The 13,189-nt window shown below is 37.1% G+C and overlaps 1 protein-coding gene across 24 annotated transcripts in view; it reads right to left on the reverse strand.

The window, feature by feature from the left end:
* The window catches only part of RBFOX2 (RNA binding fox-1 homolog 2), a 291,147-nt gene that overhangs the window by 103,531 nt on the left and 174,427 nt on the right, over positions 1 to 13,189 (reverse strand). The gene's annotated exons all lie outside the window — the stretch shown is intronic.

Genomic DNA, 13,189 nt, shown 5'->3' on the forward strand with positions numbered 1-13,189 from the left:
AATACAATACCACTTTAATATCCTTTGACCCAACATTCCCCTTAACATAAATGAAGTCAAATTACAGCTAACTCTATTATTTCCCTAACTTTATTTCTCTAGTTTAGGCAGAGTTCAGTTATAGAACCCATTCACCATTCAAAAAAAAATAAAGTGAGTGTGAAATTTGAAATCAAATGCTTATAGGCTTATAAAAAACAATCCTCATTTATTTCCTGTCCCCCAAAGTCAAACCTTTAGCACAAAACCACAAATAACATAAACTAAGACATCAGTGAGGCCAGGCAAATCAAAAAATTTAATTCACAAATTACTACATGTCTTTGGGTAACTTATTCACATCTTTAAGAAATCCCAGACCCCAGATAACTACAGTCATACATACAACTGAAATTATGTGTACATTGTACACATCCCTGTGAGGGATTAAGGAAAAGGTTCTCAGATAAATATGAAAATGGATGGGACGTAAACAAATTTATCAATAACTGGGTTGTCAAGAAGATAATACATGATTAATCTGTGAAAATTGAAGAGTGCTGTTTATCCAACGGCATGCCACGAATATGCCATGCCTCTATTATTAAGTTACAGGAAACGTTGTTGTCTTGTTCACCACGAATATCCCTATGTTTGGCATAGTATCTGGCACACAGTAGGTACTCAAAAAACAGTTGGTACACAATAAACTAATTCAGAATGAGAAAATAAATTCAATTTATATAAATTATATAAACTTGCATATGTTAATATAATTACATAAACTATATAAGTATAAACTATACTTGCATATGTTAATATAATTACATACACTATATAAGTATAAACTTGCATGTTAATATAATTACATAAACTATATAAGTATAAACTATACTTGCATATGTTAATATAATTACATACACTATATAAGGATAAACTTGCATATGTTAATATAATTACATAAACTATATAAGTTAATATAATTATATAACTATGTAAGTATAAACTATATAAGTTAATATAATTACACAAACTGTATAAGTATAAACTATATAAGTAAATAAATTTATATAGTGTGTGTGTGTGTGTATGTGTGTGTGTGTGTGTACTGCTTAACACCAAGGTCAACTTCCCATGAAGAAATGGAGAGCCTAACATACTCTACAGCATTTTGAAGACCTGAGCATACCTCAGTATCAAAAGTGTCCTTTAGGCTGGGCATAGTGGCTCACGCCTGTAATCCCAGCACTTTGGGAGGCCGAGGAGGTGGATCACCTGAGGGTGGGAGTTCAAGACCAGCCTGACCAACATGGTGAAACCCTGTCTCTATTAAAAATACAAAAAAAAAAAAAAAAAATTAGCTGGGTGTGGTGATGCCCGCCTGTAATCCCAGCTACTTGGGAGGCTGAGGCAGAAGAATTGCTTGAACCCGGGAGGCAGAGGTTGCAGTGAGCTGAGATAACACCACTGCACTCCAGCCTGGGTGACAAGAAAGAAACTCCGTTTCAAAAGAAAAAGTGTCCTTTAGATAGGTAAATTTCTGTCTCTCAATCTTCTAGACGCCTAATATCCTTAAGCTGTCCTTGGCTACCCTAAACCCTCAAACCAGGAAATTTAGCTATACCTCCAATAATTTAAGACCTTGTTTCCTCTTCCTCCAACTGCCCCATTCACCACTTGCATGACAGGGTAAGTAAAAGTGCCTAAGGAAAATCTGTGATAAAAGACAATACCCTTAACTTACAACAAGTTACATTTTAACCATCTGATCAGAGGCAGTAAATGTTTAATCTGAAAGACTGTCTATAAGAATAACTTCAGGAACAGTTTCTTAAATAGATTTGTCTGGGCAGGGAGACTACATTCATCGTCCCTTAAATCACAAGCAAGCCTGTATCTCCTTACTCTGCCTGATTTTAAACTAATTTGGCTAGACTAGGTTCTACAAAAATTATAACTAATAATATAATCATTTTCAATGGCACACTCTTAAAATAGGCATGATTTTAACAATAAGAGCAATGAAAGGTCAAGTACCTAAAATATTTTCGAACCTTCTGTTGAAGAGAACTCACTTTGTTTCATTAACTCAAAACTAGCAATTCTAGAAATAACTTAATTAAAAATAGATGTAAAACCTTTCATTAAAAGAAATACTGTTCAATCATGTCCTCCATAACGTCCAACTGCATAATGCATTAGTATGAAACTGCAAGCATTATGCAATGAAAAGCTTGGATTTAACTAAGCAAAAGAATATATAAAAGAAGCTAAGAACATTTTATAACCGTAGTTAAGAGTTTGGGTAGTAACCAACCATCTACTACTCATTTATAAATGCACTGAAAAAAACTGTTACTTTAAAAAAGTAATAAATAAGATTGTAAAATAGCTTGGGATCCTTTAATTAAAAAAATTTTTTTTAATCCCATTAGCTTTCCTATGTGGCAGAATGGAGAGTAAACCCTTAAATTTTAACATCCCATTATATCCATTTCTAAATGACCTTAATTTCAGATAGAATAAACCTACAAATGGAGTAAAGCCAGAAAAGTGTAGTTTCAAATACTGTGCACTACATTTATCAGTACTAAATACTAATAACCAAAAAAATTGGGGGTGGAAAATTCATCAAACCATATCATAATTTCTGAACAGGAACTCTTTAATCCACCCCAAAATTGGAAGGGGGAGATGGTCAATTTCCTTCCTCAAAAAATTCAATTACATACTGTAATTATTTTTTCATATATTTCTAATACTTCAATTCACTTGGGAAACATTTTTACTTTTTCAACTTTTTCCTCAAAGAATTTTACTTATGTTATAGTTACTATAATTCCCATACTTTGCTAGTTGTGGGTCAGAAATTTACTGTTCACAGATGTTTCTCATTGAAAGCACATTAATATTTACTTGTAAAAAGATCTGGTTCTAATCTAGTCTCATAACACTTCCAGCCTTAAGCTGTTACAAAGCCCAAGCTATTGTTTTATGTCAGTATAGTTCATAGATAAGTGAAATCCACAAATATATCAAAACTTATTATGGTAAATATAAAATACTCTTAATTTGAATAATCCAAAATAACAGAAACAGTTATATCATTAATATAAAACATATAATATAGACCCCTATTAGAATATAGTTAAAGAGAAACATAATCACAGCCACTGCCATATGATTGCAATATTGATAGCTTTAGACTTGAATGAAAGCTGTAAGTTTACTCTTCAGAGAGCTTACCCAACAGGCCCAATCCAAAATAGCTCGGGCCTTTAGGCCCAAAATACCTAATAAGATGTACTAGTTAGTCCATTATTTCTTTTAACTCTATGCATTCCGGTCCAACCTGCAACATAGGTGCTAATTATTAGAGAAATGGCTATTTGAAAGAAAAAAATAATTAAAGGAACATGAAAACAAATAAACTAAAACAAACTGACAGACCAAGTAGTATCTTTAATTCAGAATTAATTGTATTAACTGTATTTATTTTCTTATTCTAGGTTTCCATCACAATATTTCAAAAAAGCATGATAGCTGAGAGGTCATCTGGCCCAACTCCTTCATTTTATATACAACAAAACTAAAGTCAAGAAAAATTGAAGTTATTTGAGTATGAACATGGTGGTGGTTAACTCTATTGCTGGAACCAGAATCCAGGACTCCTAACTTCAATTTTTCTTACTATAAGATATTCAGAAATATACTTGGTAATGACCTAACATTTTCTAATTCTAGATTTCAACAAGTTAACAAATAAGATGTTACTAATCTCATCACAAAATAGTCTAAAACGTTAGACTAAAAATAGTCTTAGTGGGGAAAGATGCCCTCTACTTTATATATTACCTTTCTGGAAAATACAACAACATTTGGAAACTGCCATCTGTGCCTCTCGTCTGCTCAAAACAAAGCCTAAAGTTTATTACAATATGATGGTTTTTTTATGTTACATTTATATTGTCCGGCCCACCCGGTTCAAAACACACACACACACACACACACACACACACACACACACACACACACACACACAATCTCTCCAAAGTTTCAGAACTTCTAGGGGTGAATGCCAACCACCTTTGTCTGGCCACCAATACTATAAATTAAATCCTCTTATTACAGTAAATTAGCAAAAAGCACTGGGAAAGCTAGGCTCTGAATGGTACCGGGTCAAAAGACAGAAAGCCTGTAGGCATTTCATTCCACCATAAAGCTTCACATCAATCAAACAGTATCTAGAAATTATAACCCTTAGCTTACCTGGACAACAGGATATTGATAATCCATACAATATACACCATACATAGCAAAAGGGAAAAAATCTTCAGATAAGGACAGTACAAAAAGTGTCTTAAGTTTTTGCCTTGTTTGAGCTGGCTGTCCTGTCCAAAGGAACTAGGCAGCACCAAAAAAATCCTTCGCTGACCTCCAGTCTACGCAGATAGGTATGCTTGGCTCAGCTGATGAAGTCGGAGCTTGGTTGAGACCAGGCCTCCACCCCAACAGGATTTGACAATACACAGAAGAGATGTTCAGAAAAAAGCAAAAAGCTTTGAGTTACTAGTTACAGACTGAAAACTACACTGGAGATTTGCTGTTACTGTTGGTTTTTAAATTGACAACTCAACCAGAAACTCAAGAGGCAGAGAATGACAGCCAGGGAAGGGAACACAGACTCCTCACACTGGCACACAAACACGGTAGGAAGTCTAAAGTATCCAGGAGCCAAAATAATATATATGTTCCAGGCTTTAAGTGCGTCAGAGAATACTCCCAATCCAGGACACGGAAAGGCAGATGGGACTGGAATTACTACTCTATTCTTTCTTGGGCGGGCAGCATGTACCCGTGTGCACGCATGCGCATTCTCTTTCTCTCATACACACACACATACACACACACACACACACACACACACACACACACACACCCTTCTCACTGTCTCCGGCAGAGACAGGTGTTAGGATTAACAGTATAAAACCTTTCTGCCACGGAAAGGAATGGGAGAAAAAAGTCACACTGATACATGCAGTAAAGGGATCCCTTTCATGACACTGTATGTTTTTGTATCATTTAACACCTCCCTCGCTGTGCTTTAACAGAGGCTAGGACAGCTGGCAGGATCAGCACTAGAAAAGAAGAAAGTGGCCCCAACTCTGAGGCAACATGAGTCCACTGGAGGCCTCCAGATATGCAGGGTACACTTGCTCAGCTGTTCCAGTCAAACTTGGAAGGATTAACTCCGGCTGTCTGCAAAAAGGTGGGGGTGGAAAGGTCTTTTCAGAAAAGCCAGTTGCTTTTCTCCTTTTAGGGAGCTGCTATACCCACCCTGCCATTATATACAAATACACATGTGCACACATATTTCTATAACAGATATTAAAAGCAGTAACAAACATGGACAGGTGTTAGGTTTGTCTGACAAAGCACAATAGGTTCAAGAGTTGGCTTTCAGAGCCTAAATGGCCCATCAAAAATCAGAAAACTGCTAAGTAATCCTTAGAAAAAGGACATAGAGTGAGCAGAAAGTGAAAATAAATGTTTATTAAAAGACAAACCAGTTGTAACTATTGATCCTACGAAATCTTCTATTTGGAACAAGCATTCAAAAGTTCAAAATGGTAAATAATTCTAAATAAGTTTCAGGGGCTATGACGTCCCTAATCTTGGAGAGCCAGTAATACTGTAACATGCTTTTGGATGATTAAACCATGAGGATTAAATGCAACTGTGAGGGCATCTGTGAGAATTTAAGTATTACTATGCCCTCCATGCCCCGCCCCCATCAGTGTTATTCTTCTCCTTTTATGGTCACTGTCATTTATTTTAGGATTGTTCAGAAGAAACAGATTTTTAAGAGTCAAAATGGCTATAGCACATTTTGATGTTATTCTTGGTTAAACATTTACCTGAACTCAGTTCTAACAGATTAGGAGGACCACTATACTCGATTATCTTCAATTTGCTGGTACTGATTCTATGTGCATGACACATGAAGAACAAGAATAAATCTATTCAGTATAATAAAACATTTATTGAACATCTATTGCATACAAAATATTGTACTAAGCCCTGGAGAAATGAACACAGTTCTGTTGTCAATGAATTTACAGTTTATGGGAGAAACAGATAAGGACACAGGCAAAGCCAAAATGCAAAACAATGCTACAGCACAAAACTATATATTGTAAGCAACTTCTCATACATGGAAAAACATTTTTTAAAAATTACTCTTGGCCGGGTGGGGTGGCTCACACCTGTAATCCCAACACTTTGGGAGGCTGAGGCAGGGGGATCACTTGAGGTCAGGAGTTCGAGACCAGCCTGGCTAACATGGCAAAACCCTGTCTCTATTAAAAATACAAAAATTAGCTGGGCATGGTGGCATGCACCCTGTAATCCCAGCTACTTGGGAGGCTGAGGCAGGAGAATTGCTTGAACCCAGGAGGCGAAGGCTCACCACTGCAGCCGAGATCATGCCACTGCACTCCTGCCTGGGCAACAGAGCAAAACTCCATCTCAAAAAAAAAAAAAAGTTGCTCTTAATGAACAGTTTTATAGTCTCTCTCACCATTAGAACTATAAAACCCTACTTTGTCAATTCTTAACAGAGATTATCAAAGCCTCATAACATTTCAGATGTGCTTTGCCATACCTTAAGGGATTGTAATATACAGTCAGCCCTCCTTATCCTTGGGTTACACATTTGTGAATTCAACCAACTGCAAACAAAATATTTGTGAAAAGTAATAAAAAAAAACCCCAATACCATACAATAACAAAAATATAATACAAATTTTAAAGACAATAGTTATAATAATTATTTACATAGCATTTACATTGTTTTGGAAATTATAATTTAGAGATAATTTAAAGTCTACAAGAGGATGAACATAGGTTATATGCAAATACTACACCATTTTATATAAGAAATTTGAGCATCTGCAAATTTTGGTATCTGCAGGGGCGTGAGAGGGTGTATCCTGGTACCAATCTCCCACATATATGAGACGACTATATATTCTAACAGTCTCCTGTATAGATATTAAAATGGTAATTAAGAAATAACAAAAGACTGGGTGTAGCGGCATATGCCTGTAGTCCCAGCTACTAGGGAGGAACACTTGGGCCAGGAGTTCAAGTCTAGCCTGGGCAACATAGTGACACCTTTCTTTTTTTTAAAAAAAAAAAAAAAAAGAATGTTTCTGCAATAAAATCTTATGCTAAATTTCCTCTTCTAATCAAATCAAATAATTATTAATCCTTATTCCTCCCTGTACACTTCTGTCATTTCATATATAGCAGTACAGCAGGATGGGCCACATATACACTTATAAGCTAGTATCTTAAATCACTATTAAATCTCCTAAGATTCTTCTTGATATGAAGACTGGAAAATGATGATATGTCTTATACATCATAAAAGGCTGTAATAATGAACTATATGGCTGACTAACTTAAACTTCAAGAGTTAACCCAGTTCAATATTTGGTGACTTAATTATAGATGAAATTCCCAGATGCTGTTGTATTTAAGATAAAAGACTGTAATTCAAATCCTAAAACAACTGACATAATTTAAGCATGAAAGTGATCCCCAAATGTTATTGAAGGCCCAGTCAATTTCCAGAGAGAGACTTAAATTCTTCTAGACTATACATACAAGGTGAAAAGATATGACTGATGCATTATTAAATGAAAAAATTGCCAGGCACAGTGGTTCATGCCTGTAATCCCAGCACTTTGGAAGGCCAAGGCGAGCGGATCACCTAAGGTCAGGAGTTTGAGACCAGCCTGGCCAACATGGCAAAACTCCATCTCTACTAAAAATACAAAAATTAGCCAGGTGTGGTAGTGGGTGCCTGTAATCCCAGCTACTCAGGAGGCTCAGGTGGCAGAATCATCTAAACCTGGGAGGCTGAGGTTGCAGTGAGCCGAGATCATACCACTGCACTCCAGCCTGGGCAACAAAGTGAGCCTCTGTCTAAAAAAAAAAAAAAAAAAAAAAGAAAGAAAGAAAAATATTATGTTGTTTAATAATGTGTTATAGTTCTATATTTGTAAATGAAATTATATAGGGGTATGCATGCATGTATGAATCTATGTGTACATCAATCAATAAATTATGTATGTAATTAGACTTTGAAAAGCGGTGCTCCAAATAAAATGAAAAAAACTAAAAAATTTATGTGTGCAATTAGTTAAGCTTTTATTAAGTCACATATAAGTTAGACATGTATGTATATGTATACACATATACGTAATGTACTGGTTGACATACACACCAATACATGCCATATGTATACACATTATATATACACACACCATTATATGCCATACATATACATATATATACACACGTGTGTGTGTGTGTGTGTGTGTATGTGTGTGTGTAGCCATTAACACAAAACTAGTACCTCCAGGTGGTGGAATGGGGAGGTGGCTGGTTTTCGCTTACTAATTTAGAGATAAATTTCCAGTCGTTCATACACATTTAAATTAGCATTAACTGCTCCTATAATTTGTTAAAAGTTTAAAGGAGCCAAAACAGATATTACTTTCAATACAAGTACTTTAAAAATTATTAATATTCTCGTGGTCTCTGATTTATATGACTAGGCAAGGCATGGTGGCTCACGCCTGTAATCTCAGCACTTTGGGACGCCAAGGCAGGTGGATCACCTGAGGTCAGGAGTTCGAGACCAGCCTGACCAACGTGGTGAAACCCCTTCTCTGTTAAAAATACAAAAAATTAGCCAGGCATGGTGGTACATGACTGCAATCTCAGCTACCTGGGAGGCTGAAGCTGGAGAACTGCTTGAATCTGGGAGGCGGAGGTTACAGTGAGCCGAGACTGCACCACTGCACTCCAGCCTGGGCAATGAAAGCAAAACTCTGTCTCAAATAATAATGATAATAATAATAATAATAATAATAATAATAATAATACGACCACATTTGCTTTACCTAGCATAATGTGATAACTATAAACTCTCATTTAAGACTAGAGGATATAGGCTGGAAGCAGTGGCTCATGCCTATAATCCCAGCACTCTGGGAAGCTGAGTAAGGAGGACTGCTTGAGGCCTGGAGTTTGAGACCAGCCTGGTCAACATATTAAGACCCTGTCTATACCCCCCCCAAAAAAAAAAATTAGCTGGGTATGGTGGCACACAGCACGTGACTATACTCCCACCTACTTGGGAGGCTGAGGTGGGAGAATCACATAAACCCAGGAGGTCGAGGTTACAGTGAGTTATGATCATGCCACTGTACTCTAGCCTGGGCGACACAGCAAAACCCTGTCTCTTGAAAAAAAAAAAAAAAAAGATTAGAGGATATAGACAATAAAGAATCTTAATCTTTAGATATATGATTAAGATAGCTCACCTAGGTTCTGCCGAAACCATGCCCAGGTATAGCTTAAATAATCAGCTCTTCAGAAAAATATCAAAATAATGTAATATTTGAATTATAACTCTTATACTTTATCTTGCCTTTTACCCATTTCTTTCTGTAAAATATTTTTAATTGTTATAATTTGAAGACTAATAACTTAGTCAAACCAAAATTTGAAATAATACTCATGGAAAAAAAAGGAGAATCTTTTACCTATAAGACAAAACACACTACAAAAAATCAAATTATAAACTTGAAAGGTTTCTCTCTCTTTTCTTGATATGGTCTTTCTTCAGAATAATGTAGCCTCAGTTATTAACAGAAAGAAATTCCATGCATGGATCAATAGCTCAACATCATTCTTTCAGTATTTTTCCCATTTATCAAAATGACTTTAAAAATAGAAACAAAAAATGAAAATATTTTCAACTCAGAAATTACTCCTAAGTGAGTCCCCTCATCAGAACAGACTGGGTATTTTCTTAAAATTTTAAATAATATATTTACTCAAAAATTCTAGAAATAAAAAGACTGATTTTCCACAATAAACTCAAGAGTTATTGGCTGATGATGCCAGTCTATTCCACTTTCAAGTTTACACTCTACGATATTATGGATGCTTTTATAGTATTAAAGTTAATGTGTCCTGATCAATAAGAAACATGAATTCAGAAAACAGTCCTTCATGTATATTTCCATACATCTCCTTAGCAGAGACATGAAATACCAATTCACTTTTTTTTTCCTAAGACGAGGTCTCACTCTGTCACCCAGGTTGGAGTGCTATGGCACGATCTCAGCTCACTGCAACCTCTGCCTTCTAGGTTCAAGGATCCTCCCACTTCAACCTCCCAAGTAGCTGGAACTACAGGTGCATGTCACGGCGCCTGGCTAATTTTTTCAACTTTTTTGTAGACATGGAGCTTTGCCATGTTGCCCAGGCTGGTCTTCAGCTCCTGAGTTCAGGCAATCCACCTGCCTCAGCCTCCCAAAGTGCTGGGATTATGGGTGTGAGCCACCATGCCCAGCCCCAATTCATTGTTCAACATAAGTTTTAACACGGGTCGGGCAGTGGGTCACGCCTGTAATCCCAGCCCATTGGGAGGCTCAGGCAGGTGGACTGCCTGAGTCAAAGAGTTCAAGACCAGCCTGGGCAACATGGCAAAGCTCCATCTCTACCCAGGCCTGGTGGCACACGCCTGTAGTCTCAGGTACTTGGGAGGCTGAAGTGGGAAGATTGCTTAAGCCTAGGAGGTGGAGGTTGCAGTGAGCTGAGATTGTGCCACTGAACTCCAGCCTAGGAGACAGAGTGAGACTCTGTCTCACTAAAAAAAAAAAAAAAAAAAAAAAAAGTTTCAACACTTAGCACACTTAGAATGTCTGTTGAACAGAAATTTAATGATATCAGGGAGAAACAGACCTAGACTTAGAAACAGACCTAGTTATTCAAAATCTAGACCTAGAAATAGACCTCGTATTTAAGAGTGAGATATTTAGAAATTATCATGAGATTTGTAAAGTTTAAGTTTTGCTAAGGATAAGGTAGATCAGTCTTATGCCAGAGGACATGGTTGGTGATGCTGTAGTGTTATCTGTACACTGACATACAACCCTTGGGATCTCAAGACTTACCAAGCACTGGTTAAGTTCAGTCAATCAAATTAACCAGAAAATATTTAAGATTCTTGTCCTCCTCTCCTATTCTCTCATTCCTGTTTTCTTCTCTCTTTTTCTTTCCCTTCTGCCTATGCCACAATCCTGCCAAATGTTTAAGGATATTAGCTATGCCTCAGGGTAGCATGCTTTAGCAAAGATTGCTGAGATTTCTGCCTGAGGTATAAATTTGGTTTTAGTCGCAGTATTCTTAGAAGGTTCCAAAGATTCTTTATTACCCTGTGCACCAGGGTAAGACAGAACTTCAAAAAGAGATAGGTCAGTTCTAGAGGCCAGGAGGGGGAAAAAAAAAAGAGCAAAAGAGCTAGGGCTTGAGCTGGAAGGATGAGGATGGGATGAGGGGTGGAGGAGGAAGATATATATGCAGGCAAAATATGTCATTAGAAATATGCAACACTGGGCCAGGCACGGGGGCTCACACCTGTAATCCTAGCACTTTGGGAGGCTGAGGCGGGTGGATTGCCTGAGCTCAGGAGTTTGAGACCAGCCTGGGCAACACGGTGAAACCCCGTCTCTACTAAAATACAAAAAATGAGCCGGGCACGGCCACGTGCACCTGTAATCCCAGCTACTCAGGAGGTTGAGGCAGGAGAATGGCCTGAACCCGGGAGGCAGAGGTTGCAGTGAGCCGAGATTGCGCCACTGCACTCCAGCATGGGTGACAGAGCAAGACTCCATCTCCAAAAGGAAAAAAAGAGAAAGAAATATGCAAGACTGACTGACTAAGGGATCGTGTGACCAGTTTACTTGACTATGGGTGGGTGGTGGCAAATGACAAGAAAAGTAGGTAGGTTCACTATGGAGGGACTAAGACATCCTGCTATGTATTTCAGATCTGATCTTTAAAGATTGCTCAAGAGGAAAAGAGTGCTACATAAATAACGTTTTGTGAAAATGGCTTTGGTGGCTGCAGGTAAGAATGAAAAAGGGAACAACCTAAAGGTGGGGAAACCAATTAGCAGCTGCCATTACAACAGGTTACAGATGACTAATGCAAAAAATACATATTAGCAGTAGGAATAAAGAAGGTATAGATATATAAGAGATGATGAAGACAACATCCACAGTAATTGAAGACTGTCCACATGTAGGGTATAAGAGAAAGGTTCTAATTCTAGCTAACTAGCCAAATAAGAATAACACTGCTAATACAGACAAATCTGAAGCATAAACTGGTTTGAAGTAATGGTAGAGAAGGTGTAACAGGTACTCGGGGTTGAAGGTACAGCTAGAGGAGAGGTCAGGGTTAGACACGAAGATCAAAGAGAAAAGGAGAAATAGTCATGGCCATAATGGGGCTGAGATTCCTCTTCCACACTGATGTAGTCCACAACATTTATTAAACATCAACCATGTACTCCAAAAAAAGAAAAGCAGAGACAAAAGAAAAATGGGAGGTGGAGGGGAGACACAGACAGATAGAAGGCAAAGGCTGAAAATAGAACCTTGAGGAATACTTGCTTCAAGAAGGCAGAAATAGAAACAGAGGATAAAAAGATTAAGCATAATCGTGTACTATTCATAAAAGCCAGGAATACAGAGGACATCTGTTTCTTTTCTTCGATCTCACATCCTTTATACTAGGGAAGGTATTTCATGAATTGATATCAGAGGTGAATATATAACAATGCCAAGTAGAAATCTAGAAAGGTTAAAGAAAATGAGAATTTAGAAATAAATGACTGAATTTAGCAAACAACAGTTAAAGAGTTTTCAGAGCACTGTTTTAGTAATATGAGTAAAAAGAATGGTAGCAAACCTGATAAACTCACGGTCAGAATAAAAAATAGACATAATGCCTGCATATAAATTTTAACAAACTTTCTATTGGGATACTTGATTTCCAAGTGGCAATAAAGTACAAAACCAATTATTGATACATTTAACTACCCACAGTTGCCTCCATCAAGGAGAATTTTTACTTTGTTTTGTTTTGGCCTCTGTGCCTTTGATCACGTTTTCTTACCCATTTCAAAATGCCCAAATCTTAAAATGCTACCTTAAATGCCATCTGCTCCACAATGCTCTTCCTGATTACTTCCAACTGGAAGTGATTTCTGTTTCCTCTGAACTTATATGGCATTTTCTATTTGTTTTTAGACATACTTATTTTATTGATTAGATGAATT

The sequence above is a fragment of the Pongo pygmaeus genome, chromosome 23 (assembly GCF_028885625.2).
Source record: "Pongo pygmaeus isolate AG05252 chromosome 23, NHGRI_mPonPyg2-v2.0_pri, whole genome shotgun sequence".
NCBI lineage: Eukaryota > Metazoa > Chordata > Mammalia > Primates > Hominidae > Pongo > Pongo pygmaeus.